Below are 11,101 nucleotides of genomic sequence, written 5' to 3'. Positions count from 1 at the left end.
GAAGGGGGTAAAATTTGGTTGGGAAAGAATTGGAAAGCAATTGAAGATAGTAGACACGCAGACTTAGAGACACTGAATCCATTTTTCAACCCACTAAGGTGGCGCCCTTATTAACCACACATATTAAGCCATGCAGGTGAATTTACCAATATTTTTGATAATTAAAAAAAGGTGCTCCATCTTTCATACTCCTCTCCATCTTGGTGAAAACTGGAAAGCTTATGAGATGTTAAAAACCTCCACTCAATGTTTAATAAGAGCCATAACACGAAATTTATTCATAGTCTATATACATGGGGTTTGATTCTTGAAAAGAGAAATAGGAATTAATAGTTAAGTCTCTCTTGCCACATAACTGTGAACTAAAAGTGATGTATGCAGTGTGCATGCCAACCTCACAACTCACTATACATGTTTTTTTCACTTCATTTCCTAAGCTCTGATTCTAATTGCTTTTCTTTTTTTAAAATTATTTACTTATCTATTTTATTTAGTTGGCTATGCCAGGTGTTATCTACAGCATGCGGGAATCTTTAATTGAGGCTTGTGGGACCCAGTTCCCTGACCAAGGATTTAACCCTGGGCCCCCTGCACTGGAAGCTCGGAATCTTAGTCACTGGACCACACCTAATTTCTTTTCTAATATTGTGTCTCATATCTATGATTGTTGACCATATTTAGATTATTTTTAAAGGCTTAATCCATAATTCTCATATTTATTTGTGCCTTAAAATACACTGTGAAATCCCTTTTGACTCACCTTTGTTATAGTCCAGAAGTGTACACATTGAGTGTCCATTCAGGACATCATTAATCAAAGCGACTGCCACGGGAAGCTGAATGATAACAGTGGTTTTCAACAATGGCTCCTGGAGCTACTGGGTATCACCTGAGAACTCACTGTTGGTGTTCAGTCGCCAAGTCATGTCCAACTCTCTGCAACCCCACAAACAGTAGCACACCAGGCTTCCCTGTAAATGCAAATTCTCAGCTGCCTCCCACTCTCTCAGAACTGCTGGTTAAAATTTTCTGGTTCTGCCTAACATGTTACCACAAATTCAGTAGCTCAAAACAACACACATGTATTTATCACACAGTCTTCATTGATCAGGAGTCAAGAATAATTTGGTAGGGTCCTCTGCTCAGGACATCACTAGGCTGAAAATCAACGTGTTTTTCAGGGCTGTGATCTCACCTGAAGCTTGAAGTCTTCTTCCAAGTTCACTCAGTTCAGTTCAGCCATTCAGTCGTGTCCGACTCTTTGTGACCCCATGAACCACAGCACGCCAGGCCTCCCTGTCCATCACCAACTCCCGGAGTCCACCCAAACCTTTGTCCACCAAGTCGATGATGCCATCCAGCCATCTCATCCTCTGTCGTCCCCTTCTCCTCCTGTCCTCAATCTTTCCCAGCATCAGGGTCTTTTCAAATGAGTCAGCTCTTTGCATCAGGTGGCCAAAGTATTGGAGTTTCAGCTTCAACATCAATCCTTCCAATGAACACCCAAGACTGATCTCCTTTAGGATGGACTGGTTGGATCTCCTTGCAGTCCAAGGGACTCTCAAGAGTCTTCTCCAACACCACAGTTCAAAAGCATCAATTCTTTGGCCCTCAGCTTTCTTTATAGTCCAACTCTCACATCCATACATGACCACTAGAAAAACCATAGCCTTGACTAGACGGACCTTTGTTGGCAAAGTAATGTCTCTGCTTTTTAATATGCTGTCTAGGTTGGTCATAACTTTCCTTCCAAGAAGTAAGCATCTTTTAATTTCATGGCTGCAATCACCATCTGCAGTGATTTTGGAGCACCCCAAAAACAAAGTCAGCCACTGTTTCCACTGTTTCCCCATCTATTTGCCATGAAGTGATGGGACTGGATGCCATGATCTTAGTTTTCTGAATGTTGAGCTTTAAGCCAACTTTTTCACTCTCCTCTTTCACTTTCATCAAGAGGCTTTTTAGTTCCTCTTCCCTTTCTGCTATAAGGGTGGTGTCATCTGCATATCTGAGGTTATTGATATTTCTCCCGGCAATCTTGATTCCAGCTTGTGCTTCATCCAGCCCAGTGTTTCTCATGATGTACTCTGTATAGAAGTGAAATAAGCAGGGTGATGATATACAGCCTTGACGTATTCCTTTTCCTATTTGGAACCAGTCGTTGTTCCATGTCTAGTTCTAACTGTTGCCTCCTGACCTGCATACAGGTTTCTCAAGAGGCAGGTCAGGTGGTCTGGTATGCCCATCTCTTTCAGAATTTTCCACAGTTTATTATGATCCACACAGTCAAAGGCTTTGGCATAGTCAATAAAGCAGAAATATATGTTTTTCTGGAACTCTCTTGCTTTTTCACTAGCTGTTGGAAAAATTCAATTCCTTAGAGTTGAAGGACTGCAGTTGCTTTCATGCTGGCTGTCAGCAGGGGGCCATTCCAGCTCCTAGAGACTGCCCACCTAGTCTTCTCCACGCTGTGACAGTTTGCTTCTTTGGGGCCAGCAGGATAGCTCTTGCTTTGAATCTCTCCAGTCTGCTAAGATGAAGACATAGAAAACATATTGTAATGTTTAAAAGTGAAAGTGAAGTCGCTCAGTGGTGTCCAACTCTTTGCGACCCCATGGACTGTAGCCCACCAGGATCCTCCATCCTTGGAATTTTCTAGGCTCTTGCCTAGAAATACTGGAGTGGGTTGCCATTTCCTTTTCCAGGGGATCTTCCCGACCCAGGGATCGAACCCCAGTCTCCCGCATTGCGGGCAGATGATTTACTGTCTGAGCCACCAAGGAATTTGGCCAAGAAGCTCACTCAGGTTTTTCTGTACCATCTTACAGCAGAACCCAAATGGACTTTTTGGCCAACATAATAACACAATGTAATGTGTTTATTATCTCATCACCTTGGCCATACAACATAAACTATTCAAGGAAATGACATACCATCATATCCACAGTCCCTGTCCACACTCGAGGGCAGGAAATGCTGCAAGAGAGTAGGCATCTTGGGAACCATCTCAGGATTCTACCCGCCATACCTGTTGAATCAGAGTAAACAATCTGCCACCACACCTGTTGAATCAGAGTCAATAATCTGAAATCCCAGACTGTTTCCCCACACCTCCCCACTCTTCAGCATACATCAAGACATTTAAGGGGATGATATAATTTTAGGATTCTGTTGAACAGATGCTCGCTTAGTCTTTCAAAAGAAGCTTTCCCCACAAAAGCATTGCGCTACCTTGAGCCTCACTGGGACATTCCACTCTACATGAGAAATCAGACTTTCCCTGGCAGCTGAAAGACCAGATCAATCAAGGGGTTAATTACACAGCTCATTTTCCTGGCCCCCATGGGCATAAAGGTTATAGATAGCCATGTATTTATGCTACCAGAGTTAAAAATTCAACTGCAGCATTTATTTCAATGAACTCCTTTGACTACATGTTAAACAGATGCACTAAGGGAATACATAAAACATTATCTCTATTAGTTCAAATTTTCTGACTCTTTAAAAGCTTCCTGTGACTGAAGGAAAAATGCTTCTGTAATATACCCCCCTGCCATTACAAATACTTTCATTAAACTACAAGCAGCTTGACAATAAGTGGACATTAAGCACTCACACACACGCACACATACACAGAGTAGCTTGAATGTGGAAATTTTTTAATAGTACATTATGTTTAAGACTTCACAGTTATTAATAGACCTGGATAGTACATACAACCAAAGTGCTGCTTTAAATTGGAACGATCCCTTTAATGTCTTCAGATGTTCCCTAGGAACTTCTAATCCTAACTGCACAGTGCTTGCCTGGTACTGTCCACAATGGACAGTGGGGCTTCTGCTCTGTTGGACTCTTAAGTGGACAAAAGGGAGGCTTATGTTCTTGAAGGTCTTTGTTTTGTCCCTGCCCAGTTTCCAGCATCAAATCTCCTTCTGGGTAGAAGTGGGTTTGTAAGGATTTCCCTGGCAGTCCAGTAGTTAAGATTCTGTGTTTCCACTGCAGGGGGCACAGATTTTGATCCCTGGACGGGGAACTAAGATCCCTCATAAACTAAAATTAAAAAGAAAAAAGAAAACCAAGTTATTTTTTAAAAGCGTTGTTGTAGCACAATACTAATTCATATGGTGGGTCCTACATCTTTACCAAAATCTACCCACGGTGAAGTCTCCGAAAGCATTAAGTTTCTGTCCAAGTTTACTAATGTGAAGAAAGTTGCCTTTGAAAGAATAAAAGACATTCCCTTCGAGACTATCTGCAGTGACTTCACCCAGGCACCACACAAGTCGAAATCAAGTCACCTTTCCTGGTGACAGCATGATGCGCCTATGCCCTACACCTTGGGCATGCAGTCAGGAACACTAAGAGAAGCTAGCTGATTGGGACCACCTCCGGATAACACACCCTCAGTGCTTTTTCTGCCCTGCCCCCTAGTGGAATAGTGTTCCTTTGAAATCACCGAATATTAAGTTGCACCAACAGAAACGACTGTGCAAAAGCATGAAAAGACTAACTCTGCTAAAAAGAACAACCTGAGGGCCACTATGAGAGAAGTGGTTTTGCCTATTACCACAACAGTCAGGGAAGGATGCCCCTACAGGTTCAGCCCCTGCTGGTGCGGAGAATCACTGTTTGTCCTTGAAAATTCACCGGGACAGGAGACCCTCCAGCTCCTCTCTGTAGGGTGTGGAGAGCCCCAGGCCCTCTTGTTGGAGAAACAGGGAGTCTACTATCAGGAGCAGGATAATTTGATAATACCAGCACCAGTGAGTTGGGGTAACACATCCCAGACAGTGAATAGAATGTCTCCCTGTCCTGGATTGAAGCTGGATGGAGGACAGGGAAATAGGAGCTGTCAGTAAGAAGGGAGTCATCCTTCATTCCTGGTACTGACTAGGGTAGGGGGTCACCACTCTTGAATTATATGCATTTTTCAGATGAGAAGGTGACACCTAAAGAGTTTGCACCACAGTTGGGACTTCCCTGGTGTCCAGTTCTTAGGACTCTGTGCTTTCACTGCAGGGACCACAGGTTCAGTCCCTGGTTGGGGAACTAACATCCCACAAGTCAAAAAAAAAAAAGAGAGAGAGAGAGAATTTGATTTGTAGCACAGCAAGTTATTGATAATGCCAAGACACACTTTGGTCCACAAACACTGTGTTTATTTTTTCAATATGATCTTCCCATCTTAAACCCATCATGAAGGAAACTTATTGTAGTCATCATTTGCAACATATGTGTATACATATATCAAATCTTTATGTTGTATATCTTAAGCTTATACAATGTTATCTGTCAATTATATCTCAACAAACCTAGTAGGGGAACCCTATCTTATGCCTCAAACAACATGAACACATCTTTCTAGAGTACTTTAGGGGCTTTAAGTGAAAGACATTGGAGAAGTGGGGAGTAATGTTTTCTTGTAGAATCATTGGCTATCTGTGGGAAGAGATTACCTTCTAACCTTAGACTCAACCCTTGAAGAAGTTCATAATATCTCTTCTTTGGTTTCACTGTTCTCACGGGCTGAATGAATGTCAATTAGCAGCTAAGTGTCTGAATACCAGTTCGAAAAGAGAAAGTTGAAATAAATGAAGCAAACACAGAAGCCCAGGAGAAAAGGTTGTACCCTATTAGCCAAGGAATGACTGTCCAGGTTACACTGAGCAAAAAGATTAGAACCAAGCTAAGGACATCAGGACAGTTAACCCTCCCTCCTGTCCTCCCCTCCCTTGCCTCAGGGAGGACCTTGAAACAGGGAGGAGTTGGAGTGAGGAGAGAGGATTAACTCTTTTCAGTTTAAGTCAGCAACCCAGTTCCTGGTGCTACTGTATTTGGGGGTGACTCCACTCAGGAGGCTCCACTCTCAGCCTCCCTCTGACAGGAGGAAAATAATACAAGTAGCAACAACAACACATTTTGTGTGGATGCCAGGGTCAGATCAGGCTAGACAAGGCTAGACAAGTATCCATTCAGAGTGATTTACTTGGTTCAAAACTTGTCCCCCAAATGTGGAGATGATGTTTCCTATTCCTCTAGAAGGAAGGCCCATAACCAGTCCACAAAAGTTGTATGTAAATCAAGCAATCTGCAAGATGCCTAACTCAGGGCCTGCTTTTTTAGTGAACTTGACTTCAGAAAAAGAAAACGCTGACAGTGGCAGTTTCAGACATTCTAAAACTGTCCCGCTTTGCCCATCCCACCCCCAAAAGCAACTTCCCGTAGACCCTCTCTCTCAATGTTCCAAGACCTCTGTCTAAGGAAGCGCCTTTCAAATGATTGACTCCCTGCAGGAATATTTATCATTCTCTAACTTGGCAGCCTCTGTTTTCCAGGGTTGTTGTAGTATTACCGAAAGGTAGGGTCCAGCTGCTTGCTGCTTAAAAGCCAACGAACAGGCCAAGTTGGTGGAAAGGAAAGTCTGCTTTATTTCAGATGCCAGCAACTGTGGGGGCATACGCAGACATCTGTCCAAAGGTTGATTCTCCTCCCACCGCCACCGACAAGCAGAGGGTGTGCCATGCTGTGTTTAGTCGCTCAATCATGTCCAGCTCTTTACAACCCCACGGACTGTATGTAGCTCGCTAGGCTCCTTTGTCCATGGGGATTTGCCAGGCAAGAATACTGGAGTGACAGTATTGACAGCCTCCTCCAGAGGATCTTCCCAACCCAGGGATTGAACCCAGGTCTCCCACATTGCAGGCGGATTCTTTATCAGCCGAGCTACCAGGGAAGCCCTGATACGCAGAGGGTAAGAGCTTTTATAGACAGAAGGAGGGGGATACATGCAGAAACAGCAAGGTCATCTCTGACAGTCATCTTCAGATTGGTCATTGATGGTCTGACCAGCATCACCTTGGTTGTTTTAGGTACAGTTAACCTTCAGTTCCGGGGTCGGTTTGTTTCCATTTCTTGGAGGCCGACTCTTGGAATTGTGGCAGCTTATTTCATGGGTACAATCTGATCATCATGTAGTTAACTTCCTTACCTGGGGTTTCAATATCTATGAGACAGCTCACAGGATATGGCTCAGAATACTATCTACAGTCCTTGAGAAGGATTTGACTATGCTTAATGAGCACTATCATTATTTGGTCTCTTTGACTGTTTTCCTGTTTTCCTTTGTTTCTGAATTTTCTCACTTCTCTGATTAATCTTATTCTCAGACAAAAGGCAGGCTGAAGACATGGTGGGTCCTGCTCCATTTCAATAACAGATCTTTTCACTTCACCTCTGCTCCTCCCCTTTCTGTCCTCTTGGAGGCCCAAAGGAAGGCATTTTCTTTAATTTTTAAATCTACGATCTCTATTTTTGAGATGTGATTTTTCCCGGCCCTAGAGAAAAACAATTCTGAGCACATTAGAGACTTCTGGAAGGGGTAGGGGTTGGGGTTAAATAATAAAAGCTGAACTGGCGGGAAATGTGGCCCCATCACCCTATGGTGTTTGAGCCTGGAGTGATGAAAGCTGTTTTTGCACAACTACTCCTGGAGAAGGAATTTCAGAGCATGTTATTTTCTTCTCCTGCTCCCCTCATCCAGTCTACATTCCTTGTTGTTGCGTGTACGTGTTCAGTCATGTCTGACTCATGGACTCTAGCTCTGCCAGGCTCCTCTATCCTTGGATTTCTCCAGGCAAGAACACTGGAGTGGGTTGCCATTTCCTTCTCCAGGGAATCTTCTTGACCTAGGGATCGAACCCACATCTCCTGCATCCCCTGCACTGCAGGATGATTCTTTACCTCTTGAGCCACTGGGGCTTCCCAGGTCTACATTCCTGGGTACCTACAATAGTGCAACCAAGACTGTACACTCCAAAAAGCAACTTCACGTGCGATTCTTTTTCCTTTAGAAAAACTATACTTTTTGGCCACTTGAGACCTCAGGAAAGCTACGGTATAATCCATACCTTCAAGAGTGTCACCTCTCCAGAGAAGGGATCTGGACAATTCAACATTGGCTATCCTTAGCATCGACGAGTAACAGGGCATAGCAAGGACAGTGTTTGCCCTTCTACCCTGTAATCCAGCCACTAAATATCGAGCATCATCCTTATGCTTGTCCCAGTCCACAGGTTAGAGCACCAAACGGTCCATTTCCAAGTTCAGTCCTTTAGCGCCACCTGGTGCTAACTATTCTAATCACTCATTTAGCCAATAAAATGAAAAATGCCTTTGTATGATATACTTCAAGTCCCAACTACATAAAAGTCTGTTAAGCTCACATAAGAAGGTAAAATTTGGGCTGAATAGCAACATTAATATGGCTGTTCGTTCAGTGAATCACAGGGCATTGTTGTTGTTGTTGTTGTTTTTGTCATCGTTGTTGCCAACGGAACTCCAAAGAGGGGAATTTAAGAGAATAAGATATGGTAAGTTTTTCAACTTATCAATGAACTGCACTTGATGAGGCACAAGTAATACTTAATTGAAAATCTAACGAGTACAGTGTTCATTGTTAAGGAGATAATAACTCAAGTAACTAAAATGCTTAATAGAAAGTAAGCTTTCCATTATCCATAACAAAGAGTTATGTTTCCTTTTTATTTTTATATTTTAGGATATCCCCATAAAATAGAGATGTTTGTGCCCATCCCTCCATGAGAAAAGGAAAATACAAGAAATAATAGAAGCTGTGATGATTTCAGAATTATCTCAGGGACCTTGACATTACCATTCTGAAAATAAAGCTATTTCTACAAAAGGCAAAAACTATTCAGTACTCGAGGTGTTGTGTATGTATACATCAAAAGTCGATGTTATACTTTTCCCCAAAATTGAGTGCCACAAACATCTCTATTAATTTAAACCAGACTCTGCTACACAGGTACACACTTTATAAATGAATACATATTTGCAAATTCTCACATATAACCTGTCCCAACAGCTCAAAGTCTGAAAGAAATTAGTGACAACTCTGAGCTATAGGATGATGAGAATCATGTCATTTGAAAAATAAGTTTGTCCCTGGTGTATTGTTCTAAACAGAGTGTGGAGACTAAGAGGGAATTTATTAAACAAAAGCAATATAATCAAAATAACTAACTTTGGACCATTTATTAATACTATCTGGCCAGCACTGTTCTTAGTGTTTAACATGTATCATCTCATTTCATCTTCACAGGCACTTCATGAGGCCGCTACACACCTGATTCTTCTCACTCCTTGTCACTTATTAGCTCACACACAGTTGGTGAATGCGGGTGATGTATATAACACATCATGCTGTTTCATACCTGATTTTTCCCAGCGTGTTAGGGTTTTTTAGCGATCAGAGACAAGCTTTCTCACAATGAAAGAGGAGGCTTGGCAATAAATAAAGACTTCGAGGAAAAAGAAAACATATATTCAAATGGAGGCTGATTCAGAGTTTTCAAAAACCACTAGTTGGGTGGGATTGATTGGGAGATTGGGACGGACATACATATCTATGTATAAAATAGGTAACTAATGAGAACCTACTGTAGAGCTCAAGGAACTCGACTCAGTGCTCTCTGGGGACCGAAAGGGGAGGTCACCAAGGACAAGAGGCTATATGTATAGGTGTAGCCGATTCACTTTGCTCTAGGGCAAAAACTAACACGTTGTAAAGCAACTATGTTGCTGCTGTTCAGGCGCCCGGTCATGTCCAGCTCTCTGGGACCCCATGGACTGCAGCACACCAGGCCTCCCTGCCCCTCATCATCTCCTGATGTTTGCCCAAGTTCATGTTCATTGCTTCGGTGATGCCATCCGGCCATCTCATCCTCTGACACCCTCTTCTCCTTCTGCCTTCAGTCTTTCCCAGCATCCCTGGTGCTGGAAAGCAACTATACTCCAATTAAAAAAAAAAAAAAAAAAAACCCACTAGTTTTCCATTGTGTTAATGCAATTGGTGAAGCTTCAGGTGCTAACAAAAAAGCCATGAAATATATCTTCCTTATTAAAACTGTGCGTTAATGACGGTTAGAAACAATGCCCTCCGGGATGTATAACCTATGATCTGAAGGACCCACAACTGGAAAGAGGAATGTCAAGGTTGCAAAGTATTGGCTAACTGTAATTCTAGGTGCCAATCCCTGTAGAGAACGACACTAGTATTTTATTAGGATTGCTATGATTTTTATTAGCGCTCTCATGACAGTTTCACAGGTTATATTTTGTCTGCCCCAACCCTACTTTTCCCAGGTGACTTTTAGTACATGATTTTTCAGGACACATTTTTTTCTTTCAGAAATGAGTAGATATGATAAGTGAGATAAAGGCGGAAACATATACCATCATCATTCCCATTTCACAGCTGAAGAAACTAAGGCACCAAGAATTAAACAATCTTTCCAAGATCACACAGCAACTGTAGGAGGAAGCCACAATTTGGCTACAGGTTTTGCTTTAAAAAGAAAAAAAAAAAAAAAAACATTTAGCAGCACCACACTGCATGTGGGAATCTTAATTCCTTGACCAGAGATCAGACCTGCCCCAATCCCCTCACACCTCCCAGTCCCCATTCCCAGCATTGGAAGTGTGGAGTCTTAACCACTGGACCACCAGGGAAGACCCTGACCCTATCTCAACTGTAACCTCAGAAATGCCCTGAACCAGAACAACCAGGTAAGCCATTCCTGCAGTCTCCTGACCCTCAGACCTGTGAGATGATAAATGTCTGTTGCCCTAAACTTCTAAATTTGGGGATAACTTATTATATAGCAATAGACATAATCTCTAGTAAGTAAAGCAAGTGGCAAAACATTGTGCACACTCTGATTCCTTTTTTGCTTAGAATATATCAAGGCATAAGTAGAAAACAAATCATAGATACTGCTATCTCTAGGTGGAGAAACTATCTGTATTTTTCTCCTTTTAACTTATTATTTTCCTACTTTTCCACACTGAATCTCTTTGTTTCTATAATAAAAAGCAATTGTTACTTTTGATTTGCTTTATAAATGAAAAATAGGTCAATGTAGGGAAAGGCTTTGATAATAAACGAGACACAGAGCTTGTACCAGAGCGAGAACAGTGTCAAAAAAGAAAACACAAGCGATGTTTGAAAGAAGAAAGAGGCAGAACTTGCTGAATGACCTAACGCAGGAGATGAAAGACCAGGAGGAAAAACGGAGTCCAC

The sequence above is a fragment of the Cervus elaphus genome, chromosome 18 (genome assembly GCF_910594005.1).
Source record: "Cervus elaphus chromosome 18, mCerEla1.1, whole genome shotgun sequence".
NCBI classification, from domain to species: domain Eukaryota; kingdom Metazoa; phylum Chordata; class Mammalia; order Artiodactyla; family Cervidae; genus Cervus; species Cervus elaphus.
The sequence above is the reverse complement of the archived record's forward strand: the minus strand, read 5'-3'. Positions refer to the sequence as shown.